Source organism: Lissotriton helveticus, chromosome 1_1, assembly GCF_964261635.1.
Source record: "Lissotriton helveticus chromosome 1_1, aLisHel1.1, whole genome shotgun sequence".
NCBI classification, from domain to species: domain Eukaryota; kingdom Metazoa; phylum Chordata; class Amphibia; order Caudata; family Salamandridae; genus Lissotriton; species Lissotriton helveticus.
In genome coordinates, this window is record NC_136057.1 from 1,067,398,314 (window position 1) to 1,067,414,390 (window position 16,077).

Here is a 16,077-nt window from a genome sequence, read left to right on the forward strand (position 1 = left end):
GGCTGACAAAGGTGGTAATATTGTGATTATGAACTTCACAGACTACATGATGGAAATTGACAGACAATTGAAAAATGAAGAGTGCTATACCAAGTTGAAATCCAATCCTACTAAGATAATTGAGAGACACATTAATGGGAGACTAACAGAATGGCATGAATCCTGTCTCCTATCAGACTCAGAGTATAAATATCTCCTTGCGGACAACTCAAGACACCCTTGTATCTACTTATTGCCCAAAATCCATAAGGGGGGTGTATTTCCCCCGGGCCGACCAATAATATCAGGAAATGGTGGCCCTACTGAACATCTTGCAGAATATGTAGATACTTTTTTACAACCGATCGTCTATAATCTTCCATCCTACTTGAAAGATAGTAGAGATCTACTCTGTAAATTGGAAGATTTTGCTGGGAAGATGACTTATTCACGTTCGTCACGATGGACGTTGAAAGTCTTTATACGTGCATTGGTCTGGAGGATGGCCTAAGAGCACTAAAACACTTTCTATTTAAACGGAATGCGTGTCATTTAGAACACACGCATATGCTACTGAGTATGGCAGAGATGATTCTAACGCAGAATGCTTTTCTGCACGGTGAGGACTGGTATGTACAGAGACAGGGTACGGCTATGGGCTCCAGGTTTGCTCCATCATATGCTAACCTCTTTATGGGGATGTATGAGGTGGAGCATGCCTGGGGCCCAGGAGCCATGGATTGGATTGAGAACATTATGTTCTACACAAGATACATTGATGATATCTTTTTAATATGGAAGGGGACCTTGGAAGAACTAAATGCCTATTTCCTTCATCTTAACAATAATAGAAGGAATGTCAAGTTAACGATGAACAGCTCAAACAGAGAGATTGTATATCTAGATTTGAAGCTGTACATCAACAATCAAAAAATCCACAGTGATCTTTTTAAAAAACCAACTGCATGTAACAGTGTGCTGCATGCTTCCAGCTGTCATCCCAAATCCACACTCACTGCAATACCATACGGCGAAATGGTCAGAACCCGCCGTAATTGCAGTGAGGAACACAACTTTGAGTCAAACATTGACAAACTTAGAAATGATTTCAAGGATAGAGGATATGATGAAGTATGCTTAAATAAAGCTGAAAATAAGATCAGGAAACGTAAAAGACAAGACACCCTAGAACATCAAAACAAGAAATCTGCGAAAGACAAAAATGTTCAAGAACAGTGTACGTTCATTACTGAGTATGGGATCTATAGTAATCATATTTATAACATTCTAAGAAAGAACTGGCACTTACTTAGATCTGAAACTCTGTCATCTGATCTAGTATCTCCTAAACCTAAGGTTGTGTATCGAAAGGGATGCACTATAAAAAATCTATTATGTCCTAGTTACGTTACTAAACCCAAATCTAAGTCATCCAACTGGTTCCCTGAAAAGCCAAATGGCTTTTATGTCTGTGGAACGTGTTCAGTCTGTCAATTTGGCCAGAACAAAAAGAAGACCTTTCAGTATAATGGTCCAATGGAACATTGTATAAAAACGTTCATCAACTGCAATACCACACACACTGTATATGTCATCCAGTGTGCATGCAATAAAATTTATGTGGGCAGTAGCACTAGATGTCTCAAGGTACGAATACAGGAACATCTAAGAAATATTAGACATAGTGATATGTCTAATCCAATAGTCAACATATATTGGAGACTCATCCGGAAAATCAGAACATTACTTTTCATGCGATTGACCATGTAAAGAATAATGTTAGGGGTGGTAATAGAACTGTACACCTGAGGAAGATTGAATCTTTATGGATCTGTAAACTTAGATGTGTGATCTCAGGTCTCAACATTAATAATGAATTTCATCATTTCCTTTAGAGACCAAAGGTCCTTTTGTTACTGTCAAAGATGGCTTGAGACTATATTCATTGATGTCTGTATTTTGTTGGCTCAATAATATGACTAACTGTAACCAAAATTGAACTATAGTAGCAGCACATTTTTCATAAAGGACAATACCCATGTGTCAGAAAAAGACTCACCTTTATTTGTATTTTTATTTTTACCTTGAGATTATGATCATTCATGTATGTATTTTGTTGGTTCAACAATATGATTAACTGTAACCAACATTGAACTATAGCAGAAGCACTCTTCATATAGGATAATACCCATATGTTAGAAAAAGACTCACTTTTATTTTTACCCAAAAAATGGGTGTTGTCACAAATAGTGGATAATCCGGGCGGTAAATCTAAGTTGAAGGGGTGACCATATACAAACATAAATTTTGGTGTAACTACCTGCTCTTGATAAAGAACCATTTCTTTAGTTAGTCTTTAAAAACTATCAACATCAGCAGTAGATTGTTTTTTTAGAGATAAATATAATTCGAGAGATGTCAACAATGGATTTGAAATATCGTGGTCATAACTAGTATATGTCTGGAATAGACATGACTCTAGGAGTGTCTACCTATACTAAGATAGCGGGGCCACAATAATGACCTCGACGCCTCTGTATATATAATTATATTTTGAATATTATCAAATCCAAAACCCTACATCATCTGGCTATACTAATAGCCTGCCCTTTTTTTCCGGTCAGACACTTCTTACACATTTGTAATATCAATGTGTTTAATTTGGAACGATAATTTTTTTTATCAATACTTTGCAAAATGGTTTGTTTAAATTCAAAAACAACCTGTCCAACCAATACCCAATATATTGGTGCAAACACAAAAGCGGCATTGCTTATTGAGCCAATGTTGTAAGTCGCAAACAAACGTGTACTATTAGAATCACAACATTCCGAGATGGCGCTGACTTTCGTTTTTAGGCTTTTAGACAAATGCTCTGTGATCTAAAGAGCGCACTTTACGTCGGGAATAGACATGACTCTAGGAGTGTTTACCTGCACTAAGATGGCGGGACCGTGACAATGATGTCGACGCCTCTTTATATACAACTATATTTTGAATATTATCAAATCGACAACCTTACATCATTTGGTTATACCATTAGCCTGCCGTTTTTCCGGTTAGACACAATTATACATATGTAACAACAATGTGTGTAATTCGGAACGATCATGACTATAATCAACAATTTGCAATACGGTTTGTCTAAACTTAAAATAACCTGTCCCATTAAGAACCGATGTTTTGTTGCGAATATAAAAGCGACATTGCTCACTGAGCTAATGTTATAAGTCGTAAACAAACATGTATTATTAGAACCACAACATTCCAAGATGGCGCCTAACTTTCCTTTCTAAACTTTAGATAAATGCCCTGGGATCTAAAGAGCGTGCCAATTCGGGATGATTAGTGATTGACTAACGATGATTATTTCCAATTAGTCCCAGTATATAAGATGCAGGGTTTAGCCTTCTCTGTATCGTGGTGATTTCTGGTTGGAGCCGAGACGATCGAGGACCCTTTACGGACCCGAACTACTATATCCGGGTGAGTTAGGATCTAAAAAACCGCCCATTTTCTGTAAATGCAAACCGGGTACTCTTCCCGGACTGCAGTGTAGTATTTAAAGTTTATTATATCGGCTCGGTCTAAATACAAATAAATGTGTTGGATATTGTACAACTATAGCTTTATGGGGACAAGATTCCATCGCTTTTTAAACTCGTCAGTTACGCTGTTCGAGTTTAAATGACAGAACTATGCATCAATAATATGGTTTTGACATGTCACCATCTCCTTTTGCCTTTGACTGTGTGAAGTAAATGGCTGCCTCATGCACACCAGTCATACAAGGAAAACAACAGGACAATGCTTTAGAATCATTGATTTTTATTTACAATATTTTGCTTAAATGGCATATATAATGGATTAAATTTGATCCAGAACAGTTTGCTGTATATATAAAGCCATTTGTCCCCTTGACTAAAATAAGGTTTGGAACCATATAAATATATGTTTTACTTTTCTAGGATCGGTTAATATGACCGTTAAGGGATTCCACTTATTGGAATTATAAATAAATATGGCCAATTTTTCTACAAACAGCTGGTAATGAATATTATTTACCCTAGGTCGTTACCCTTGTAAAATCGACCATTCGATGATCAAATATGATGCCTTAACCACATGAATAAAGGATCTAAAGTGAAACTTAACGTAAGTAGCTGATAACTCAGTTGAGTTAACTAATTCAGTCATAATACAATAGATTTTACAAAAAATCCCTGTTACTGTGCCTTTCAGAATCAGCAATCGTGAATATATAAAGGGTCACTGACTAGAAAATTCTCCTCTTTAATAGATGTAAGTATAAACATCACCAAAATAAACTTTAGACGTCCCCGTAGTGTAACTGTGTTGATAAACCTATCTCTTTAACATTTTTAGTATTACCGTCAAGGATTTACAAGATACTATCAACCAGAACTCATAAGAAATTGACAACTAGTGTAGATCATACGAATTGTTCAAGGTATGTCCATAGACTGTATATTGATACTTCTTAGCTTTATAAATAGAATGTTGCTTCCTCCCCCTTGCTGTTCCTCCCCCCTGTTTCTCTTGTGAAAAACGTACTGTGTAAAGAATATTAGTGTGGTAGTGTCAGAAGACTTTGCCTTATAAACTGTATTGAAGTCGATGTATGTTGTTTTATTTTATTTCTGTATACAATTGTAAATAGTTCTTTTTTATATGTACTTTTGTAGCCCTGAAGAAGTCCCTGGATGGGACGAAACGCATTGGCGGTTCCAAAAGTGATGCTGTCAAAAAGCTTTTAAAGATTGAATAATAAAGAATAACTGAAAACAAAAAACATCGACTTTTTCGTGGAACTAAAAAACTTTTCTTTGATTTATCTATTTGTAACAAATTGTGTTTAAAGTGTGCTGGGCTAATATGTACTGTTGAATTGTTGAGGGTCTGGTTCTTTGAATCCGCCCTTAATTTGAGGGAGTATAGGGAATTGTGCTCTCAGCCCTTTTGCACCTTTTTCATTTATCTATACTGATAGGGATCTTTTTAGACTGGTGCTGACATTCTATGCTTCGATTCCCTCTTTTGCTTGTGTGTTTCAGAGGATGATGGGGTCAGTATTGCAAGGAATAGAAAATGTAGTATATTTTCAAGATGACGTGCTGGTCTCTGGGGGGACAAGAACACAGCATGATAAGGCGTTGAAAGAGGTGTTAAATAAAATGGAGGATGCAGGATTAACACTAAAAAAAGAAAAATGCAAATTTGCAGTGGAGGAGGTGGAGTATCTGGGCTATACTTTGTCTGCTCAGGGGGTTAAGCCCAAATGTAATTTATTAGAGGCTATACAGAAGGCTCCAGCACCGGTTGACAAGGATCAACGTAGGTCATTTTTAGGCCTTATTGAGTTTTACGCCAAATTTGTACACAAGTTTGCGGGAAAAACAGAGTGTATCAAGTCATTATTGAGAAAGGGAAATACATTTATCTAGGAAATAGAACAACAGGATACTTTTGCACAAATTAAAAAAGATATATTAGAGGCAAACATACTCACACCATTTGATACAAAGTTGAGATCAATTCTCACTGTGGATGCCAGTGCGGTGGGGATTGGAGCGGTGTTGGCACAGATGCATGGTCAGGGTGTAAAGACTGTAGGTTTCGCTTCAAGGTCGTTAACAGCATCGGAAAGGAATTACTCAGTGATCGAGAGGGAGGCGTTAGCTGCTGCATGGGGGACAGAATACTTTAGAACGTATCTGTGGGGTTTTGATTTTACGTTGCAAACGGATCATAAGCCCCTTATCAAGATATTGAGTCCGGGAGGTGCTCATGAAACTTCTGCACGGTTAGCGAGGCTGGCAGCAAGACTACAAAAATATAGGTATAGAGTGGAATATTTGGCTGGTTGGAGGAATAGTCAAGCAGATGGTCTGTCAAGGTTGCCTCTTCCGTGGGAAGAAGTGGATAGGGTCAATGTAGAATTTTTCCAGGGTGAAGGTGCTGTAGCCACAATTGAGGATGTCATGGTTGCGTGTGGAGGAGCAGTGAGCAAAGAGAAGTGGAAGGTGTGTATGGATAAAGATGTAACAATGAAGTTAGTGAAGGAGGCGATAATCACATGAAATGACTATGTTTTTGGAGTTATGTGGTATTGTGCATTCGAGAACGTCACTGTACAACCCACAGGGGAACAGAATTGTGGAGAGGGCCAACCGCATGGTAAAGGGGGCCATCCAAATGGCAATGGTGAGCAGGGTTGATGTTAAGAAAATGGTAAATGATCTGGTGTGGGCTTACAGAACAACAGAAAATACAGTAACAGGTAAAGTACCGTTTGTGTGTATGAGAGGACGCTCTAGTAGCACTAAATTGAATCCAGCTTGGTTGAAGAGTTATCTTGGGTTAGCCAATATTTCAGAAGACAAAGGAAAAGAAGGTACAGGAAGATCTGATATTGCGCCAAATGATTGGGTTAAAGTAAAACCAGGGAGAGTTTGTGCTGGTTTTACGAAATTTCGTGGCCCTTTCAAAGTCAAAAACGTATACAGTAGACATGTTACCCTTTACAATGGTGAGAATTGGAACAAGAGAAGAGTTGCATTATACAAGAAAGGTAATGCAAAAAACACCATGGTTAGAGGTTTTGATGTTGATGGTGATTTTAATCCACATATGTACATGGAGGAGGTCATGAATGGCAATAATTGTGCAAATACACCGCAGGAAGATTCTAGTGAGAGGGGCACATCTAACGTAGATCAAGGGAGTTCCATTGTGGATCAATGGAGTTCTGGAGAGGGATCTGAGTGTGGTCACAGAACTCAAAGGCCTAGGGGACCTCCTAGGTATTTAGAATATTACATATATGAAGATTTTTAAGTTAATGTTATTATTTTTTATGCTCCATACAATATGTAGTGTCTATCTTAAGGTATAAAAGAGGAAGATGTGTTATATTCTTAAATGATTTTAAGAATATACATTTATTACATTAATGTAGAGCCGTTTGTATTTATGTTCTTCAACCTCATTTAATTATATATGTGACATATATGTGTATCCCTTTAAGTGAACTGCATCTTCTGATGTCTCCATGACCTTCCATAACAGTGATGTTCCATTCTGTAACTGTACTTACTTGGAGTTGGATCTAGCCTGCAGTGTGTACACTGTTTGATCTCTGTACTCTTAATAAATATAACTTATATATACTACATTGGATCTTCTTTATATTGTGGATTACAACAAAAGTCTTGAGGGCTCTTAACGTTCCGATCTCCAAATATCAGGTGACAAGCACCGGAGCAGACACAAGGAGGGGTTTAAGTAGCACATAGGAAAGACTGCATGTAGGCAACAGAGAAGATGCCTTCCCTCAGGTTTTATGGGAGTTGTAGTTTGTTATGCATTCACTCCTTATTCACGCTATATGTGCCTGTTATTCCCTGCGACAGTTATGACACTAGGAGAGTACTAGGAATGGATAGGAGAAGCTGTCCCTGGCATCTTTGTGTGGCCACCTACTCCTCTTCACTACCATATATCTGTTAATAGACACAAACAACTGTGTTCTGAAGATCTTAATACCTTTATTCAGGTGTAATGTGTTTCCCATTTCTCCGTCACATACATTTCTCCTTATGCTTTCAAATGTCTACTCCCAAGAGGATAAATGAATTCTGGCGAATAAGTTAACACATTATTTATAACTACTAGATAAAAATTGTTAACACAAATATATTCAACTCCTGTCAGTGAGAGAATCCTTCCTGCTAACAATGTTGTAACTCAGCATTTGCCTAGGTAGGCTGTTCTGCTGCATTTGACAAAATACATTTTTTATTTAAGTAAAATGCTTCTTATTTTCGATCAACAATAAACAAAGCCTATGCACAATAACTTTATTAACTAGTCTTTAAACTGGGGTTCAGCACCATGTCTGCGGACGAGGACCATAGAAAGAGGCATTGGCAAGGCCAATAAGTATGAGTTTAATGTGCCAATGCATGCTGGGTAAGTACATTAAACCCAGACACAAAATGAAGGGCAGATTTCTTTGGAGGCTCCCTGCCTTGGATCCAGTCTGATTCTTGTTTCCATTTCAAATAGAGGATGGATGACAAACGAGACTTCACAGTATTCTTTTCGTACATATGACTTACACAGGGAATAACTATAATCAATGCTCCCTAGACCTTTTTGTGACAAAGCAAAAAAATAGGTGTTGTCTGACTTTCATTACTATAAATTGGGAAAATATCAATCCCCAGTCCCAGTGGTACTTTTGAGAAGCGCCAGGAGCGAAAGGGTGAGTGGGTAGACCAACAAGTAGATAGGGGAGAAAGGGGCAGGACCGAGATACACATGGTTGATGGTTTTGGGGATTGAAATGCATACACGGAAAGGAAGAAATTGGGGTAAAGAGCTATGAGAATGCATTGGACCATGGGAATGAGGCGCACACAGGAAAACTACAGAGCATTGGAAGGGAGATGTGAGAGGGTGGAAGGCAGGGGGACATTGTGAGGAATACTACGCACTGTGAAAGAGGGGTGGGAGGAAAATAGATGAAGGCCAGAATGAGATGCACAGGAGGGAGCCAGCAGGAACACAGTGAGGGCTGTAGCTGTAAAGAAGTCCCTCATACATTTCATTGCAAGCATTTGAGTGGAGGTGGAAGTACACACCTAGATAGCCATTGCTATTAAATGAGAAATAAATACTTCACTGGGCTGAGCCACGCCACAATTGTCAAAGTCTCAAATTGATAGTCAATGAAAGTCAATGGTTGAAAAGGGCATACACTATGTATATTTTATGCAGTAGCTCTGTTTGCCAGGTGCAGCTAAATTTAGGTTGCATGCTTTCTGTTTCCAGCTGTTGTGTATAGGAGAAATTAGAGCACAAAAGACAGAGATAACCTCAGGTCATATGTTAATTACCACATGGAGCACAGCAGAACAGTTATTCACGGTCTTGACGCTCAGGCCATAATTACGATGTCGGTCGTAGTTCTCTCCGACCGACACCATCTTGGTGTGGGAACTGAGCGACCGCAGGTCGGCGGTTCCGAACACCGTATTATAGAGCAACCACACATGGCGTGGCGCAAACTCCCATTTCCCTATTGGAGCTTGTGCAACAGGCGGAAACCGGCCACAGCACAAGCTGCTATAGAGAAATGGGAGTTTCAGTAAATCCCGTCACCGCGTGGCAGGCACCTCACAGTATCTGCGACACGGTGGAGGAATTATCAGGAGGGTACCATATGTGCCCCCCATGCCCCCAACCAGAGGCTGCAGAGGAATGCGGACCCTGCTAGGGGCCCCTAAAGTCGCTTTCTGACAGGATTTTCATATAAAAAAGTCCAACATGAAAAGCCTGTTGGAAACCGACATCATAATCCTGATGGCGGAAATGCTGCCCATAGGGGATTATGTGCAGCTTCCGACTGGTCAAAGGGCTCTTTGAGCCCGTAGGAAGCCTGTAGTTCCGACCGGCCAGTTTAAACTCTGACCGCCTACATTGTAATTAGGCAGTAGAACTTTAAACCATGGATGTCGGTCGGAAAGCCTCCGACCTGTGGTCGGAGGCTTTCCAACCGACATCTTAATCAGCCCCTCATTGTGTCAATTTTTCTGCTCTTTTCTGGGACAAGAGATGTTTCCAAGCACAGTGCTAATAGGGAATAAAACATCTAAAAACTCTATAGACTAAAATATAGGATAAAACAGTTGCAAGAAAACTCCAAAATATGGCTGTAATACACAGTATTGAGGAAAAAAATATTGTCCTCCAATCTCACCAAAATATTGGTTATCTTAATATCACAATCGAATACTTAAAACTCATAGGAGAGCCTAAACAGCATACCATCACAGTGACAGCACCTACAGCATGTTCATGCAGGGTGTGGCATGCAGCATGTTGTACATGCCACACAGTAAATGTAAATGTAAATGTAAATGTAGTTGAGCTTATATAGCGCAGTGCATGCACAACTGTACAATTTTGGGAGGCACATAATGTGCATACACCCCATGCGCAGATTTGGCTGGGGGCCCTGTTGGCGGCCCCTTTCCATGCCTTTCCACCCATCCTTTCATGGCGGTGTCCCTGCCATGAAATGCTTGGTGAAAAGACAGATCTTAATCTGTTTGGTGGTTCCGATGCCAGCACAGCCGAAATTCCGTCCTGCTTTACCCAGTGCCATTGGATCATGGTGGTAGCGGCAGTCTTATACCAGTTCAACCATCGTAATTAGGTGGAAGACCTGACGTGATGGCTGTAGTCGGACCGCCATCCACAGGTATGGCGATCCCAGCACCGCTGTACTCGTGATTAAGCCCTAAATCACTTGTTCAACTTGCAAGGCTGTAAAAGAAATTTTTGAACTGCAACTTAAAATGCATTATACAAAATGTTGATAAGAAAAGCGTACATATTTACTAGTCTCACCCCAATAGAAACCACTGCTTGAGGCCCCCCATAGTCCGTTTCCATCTGCCTTTTAATGGCGGTGGGACTGCCATGAAAAGGCAGTCAGAAAAGGACATCCTAATCCCAATGGTGGTGCCTGCGCAGGCACCGCTCCATTGTAGGATAGAATTCCAAGCGGCGCTCCAACGGGATCTTGGTTCCTGTCAGAGGCGCCAGTCTTTCCCCTGACCTCTGCGCTCCAACCGCTGGTATTATAATCCAGTGGTCAGATCAGTGGCGTGGATGTCAGGTGGACCACCACCAATGGTCTGTTTGGCAGTCCGCTCGCCATCGTAATGAGGCCCTAAGTCACATTGGTGAAAGCGTTGGACTTCAAGGGTGGTAGATTTGCTATTCCTGAGCCAATCTAAGCTAACACTGTGGAAAGAGTTGGACTTTGTAGGCAGTAGATTAACTATTCCCACTCCAATCTAAGTTTCTTTGGGGAAAGCGTTGGACTTTGAAGGAGGAAAATGTACTATTCGAACTCCAATTTAAGCCACACTGAAGAAGCTGTTAGACTTTAAGGGGGTGGATTTACAAACCCACTAGATTCTAAGCCGCATATGGAAAAAAGGTGGAATTTGAGAGAGCACAGTCACTATTCCCAATTCAGCCTGATCCATATGTGTAAAATAGACAAACTTTATAAGATATAAACCCACTCACCCAATACAAAACATATTTATAAAAATACTATACAGTATAAGAACAAAACTGTAACCACAAAATACAATATAAAAAGAAAAACATTTATGCACATAATTCAATTATAATAAATAGTGTAAACTAAATTTTAATTACTTAAAATAAATAAATAGAATAAAAATAAAGTGAATATTTACCAACTTACAAAAACAGCATCAAAAACAAAAATATGATATACACTTTATGAAATTAAGCATATACATTACCCTAAATATTAATTTTACTAAATTTGAACTAAAGATAAATATTATGGTATTACAATAGCAAATAATACCTATATAAGTATCAATATAATTTTTAAAGTCTAACACATGGATAACAATGAAAATATGTACATAAAAAATAACAATAAATAAAAAACTAACTGTAAAAACGCCCCACCCAATTCCCCAATAAACCATACAACCCATCCCTACACCATTTCCAAAATCTAAAAGAACATACCAATAATATAACAATATAAACAATTTTAATATCACATTAAAATAAATATATTTAAACATTTAAAAATACATCACAAACTACATATATTTTTAAACCTTACAAACTAAACAATTACTTCCCACCCCACTTACACATCCCACTCCTAAAATGTCAAAATAATTTAATAAAACAAAATAACAAAAAAAGTTAAACAAAAACATAGGATAAATCAACAATACTGAGGGCCTTATTACGAACACAGTGGTTCACAGGACCACCATAATCAAGGAGGCAGTTCGACCACTGCCACACCGGCGGTCTGTCCGCCGTATAATGAGTGTGGCGGTCGACCTCCATGAGACTGCCGGCTCTGCTGGGATAAAGGATCCCGCTGCGCTGGTGGTATGGAAATGGCCAGGAATATGCTGCTGAGCATATTCTGATTTGAATGGCCACCACCCATTTCATGGCGGTGAGCCTGCCATGACAAGAGTGGCGGACATGCAAGTAAAGTAGCCCTAACAAGGCCACCAGCCGCTTATGGGCCTAGGGGTGCCTGCAGAGAGGCACATGTTTTCCCCCCCTGGAATTGCACCCCTATTCCTGCACGGTGTGGAATGCATGACATGGTGCATGCCACACCATGCAGGAACGTGCTGCAGGCGCTGTCACAGCAGCAGTCTGCTGTTGAGGCTCTCCTATTAGCTTACAGATCACAGCCATGAGACCGCTGCAGTACTGCTTTCCCACTATAGATTCTCATAAAAAAGAGAGTTTCCCAGGGACCAGAAAGGACTGGGTTGCAAATGATTATAACAAGAAAGGTTCCTCTCTGTGTATTTATTTAAGTGGGTGACCATGAGGCCTATCCATGTCAATTCGCAGTTTATAATTTGCAATTGAGGCAGACAAAGAAACAAATATAGCTCCACACTAGGATGATTTTATACTTTGACTCAATATTTATTTTTATAAAACTCTTGTGTTAAAATTGAAAATTCAGTTGTGCATTCGATTATACTGAAAGTGCTCTGGTACAATATTATATCCACTAGCTAACAATACCGTTTTACGGTTTCTATCTCAGAGTCACCTACAAGTACTGTGAAATCATATTATTTCAAAAAATCACAAATTAAATAGAAGAGTAAAAACATATCATATACATTAAAAAGTCCACTTGTCGACGCGTTTCGGTGCGTTGGTTACACTTGTTGCACCTTCCTCAGGACAGACAGAATTAAAAACAAATATACTTCTTCTTTCTAAAAAAAACAACAGAATGCATACAATTAGTATAGAGTTCCTAATGTGAGTTAACCTAGTAGTGGGCATATTGTTCGGGTAATTTTATATATACTATCCTTACTTTTATGGATAGGGTTGACGTCCTTCTATTTAGTTATCCGGACGATTCAGTCTTGACTAGAATACTTGCTAGTAAGAGCTTCCTCCTTTCACGACCAGGGAGTTTCTGGAATTGCAACAGCACTTAATAAATTTGTGGGCTAGTGTTTAAACAAGTCTGTTGTCTTGAATGGCACATAGACAGAACTTACTTTTAGAATTAAGGTTTGACACGTAATCAGTGGTATCTTTTTTTTGTGCAGAAGCGTCTTTAAAGCAGCGCTGCAGGTGTTAAAACGGCTGCGGTGCCTGTGGGATACATATGGATAGTACCATTTAGTCTAGACGGTATTCCATATTTCTGGGGTGTATTAATTTATGACAGGACATGTTAATACATACCAGTCGTGTGGTGCCTGTTGATTTAAACCCGGTTGACCACTTCCTCTCTTTCGATGGTGATCTTGGTATCTCTTTTGATATTCACCCTTTTTTTCCTCGTGGCCTGTGTGACAACGCTCTCCTCTTTTCTTTCAGAGCTGTTGTGACTGGGAAAAGGTGATATTATACGCTTAGTTGTCACTTCAATCTCTTAACTCTGTTCAGAAATTTACTGAACCTTTAGACGATTTTAATCTATGTCTTGTGACATAAGATATTTAAGTAAAGTACAGAGGCAGTTAAAATGGTCTTCCCTGTCCACTTTTCAGGGGGTTTAAACATGACATGAATGATGCTCACTTGCGTCTCCTAGAACTGCAATATTACATTACTTTCCATTAAACTTACTTAACTTTCCTACCTACCTATATTTAGTGGTGGGGGCATGCATTCTCCTAGTCCCTTCATAAAAAAGTTTTTACTACGGACAAATACCGCTCGTCAGGACCACCCACCTTCTGATAATTATTCTTGGCGGTTCTCCCTCCACAAGCTATAACCCATATTGACGTTCTAACTCACCTAGAGCATGCTTTGCGGAATCTCCCACAAGCTATAACCCATATTAACGTTCTAACTGTCCTAGTGCATGCTTTGCGGAATCTCCCGGTTCCGGGACCTCACCTGTTCGGTTTCGGCGATACCTCCTTCTGGCTACCGACAACTTCCCCGGAAATGACGAATACTGACATTCACCGCGTGCTTTATATACCCATCTAGGTTGTTTAATTACTCACTAATTGTCCTTAAATTAGTGAATTTTAACCCGTCGTGGGCATTCAAGACTCCATTTTGGTAGTTTGTTGTCATTTTTTATCTCCCAATTGACGCAAATATATATATTCTGAGCGCCATTTTGGTAGTTTATTATTAATGTTATCCAGCTACAAAGTCACGTTTATGTTGATCGGGGTCGTGTTCGGGATCTCGGTTTTAAAACATTGCTTGCATTTGCTCGCAGTTAATATTCTAAAGCGGGTGTGCGCATACTAGTAGTTAGATAGGGTTGGTTGTCTGGACGGTGGGGAAAAGTATATATTTACAATAATATCGGATTCTCAATGATGGATATTTGGTTCAGTGTTTGATTATTGTATTTGTTGTCGTGCTTGTCGCTCTTACACGGTGCACGCAACACCCTCCTATACTGTCATTGATCCGACCTCGGAGCTATAACGGCAGCCATTTTAGTAGTTTTTATGACAATCGGTTATTACGATATGATACCTGACCAAAAAACTTCATGTTTACAGTTGTCTATTTCATTACTTTATCGTATTAATACGTGGGGATAGACAAGTGGGCAGTTTTTTACTTTATTCAGTCTGATTAAACATTTCTTTTTGCAATATAGGAAATATCTAAAAAAAAATCTTTATCAATACATTTCTATATGCAGTACTGTAAAGATATATAAGCAACTGTTGTATTAGTAAATAAGATCAAACATATCTTCTTCATTTATGTATTATTGAGCTCCATTATTCACAATCATGTTAGCATATATAAGGGCAGTCTTAATTACGGCTTATACAGTAGAATGATTAATAGAACTAAAACCATCTAATTATGCAAACTCATTCTTAAAGGCCATTAAGTCATTATTCACAGTCATGTTGTCATATGAGGACCGTCTTAATTAAGGCTTCTACAGTAGTGTAATTGATGTATCTGTAACTATCTAATCATTCTGTCCCATTCTTCACGGCCATTAAGTCCTGAATAGTACGATTTAAATTTAGACATATAAAACTGTTCTATATTTTTTATAAATGAAAAAGCACCGCTATAAAATTAAATGTCCAATGATTCGCTGGAGAGTATTAACTCGTTAGGCCACATTCATACAGACGCTGAATCGTAAACACTGTTGGATAGATATGTGGAATTCAATGTTCCTTTATTAGTCCATGCAAACACCAGCCAACGCGTTTCGTTCCGTTACCGGAACTTCTTCAGGGCTAAATTATTTCCCAGACGCTAGGTGATACTAATCCGAAATCCTCCTGAGTTATGATTTCCTGGCTATATTCAATCCATTTGCATATCAATATCCATTAGGAGAACATGTATATCTCATATCATGACAGGTATTAACCTTTTTAATATGTGTAGAATTTCTATCTTCAATTATGGATATTTCCCTTTGGCTCGATTTTCAATGTCAACAATAATATCACAAGTAGTATTTACCCGTGTGGTCAGTAAACCACCGTCAAAGCTATCGTCTCGGATCACCGGCGTCAATCGCAATCTGTTCTCTCAGTTTACGCTTTTTATTAGAGTCTCCTCCTCTCACTGAAATCTTAATTTTTTCTAGAATGAACCACTTAAGGTCATCCACTTTATGATTCTCTGTGATCCAGTGTTCAACTAGTGGGGCATTTTTTCTCTGAAGCCTGATAGCCGATCGATGTTCTGTCAGCCGTAGGCGTACCTCTCGTCCTGTTTCTCCTATATAACATTTGTTATAAGGGCAGAGTACAAGGTATACCACATTGGACGTTCGGCAGTTGACATGCTCGTTCATCCAGTGGGTAATGCCGTTCACTTCCAGTTTGTCTGTTTTGATAATACTCTTGCAATGTGAGCATGAGCCACATGGCAAATTTCCCCTAATGGGAGCATTATTAAGAATGTTTCTCTGTCCATTACTTTTTGGTTCTTTGAATGTATGCACTAAATGGTTTCTAATGGTCTTATTTCTGCGATAGGCATACG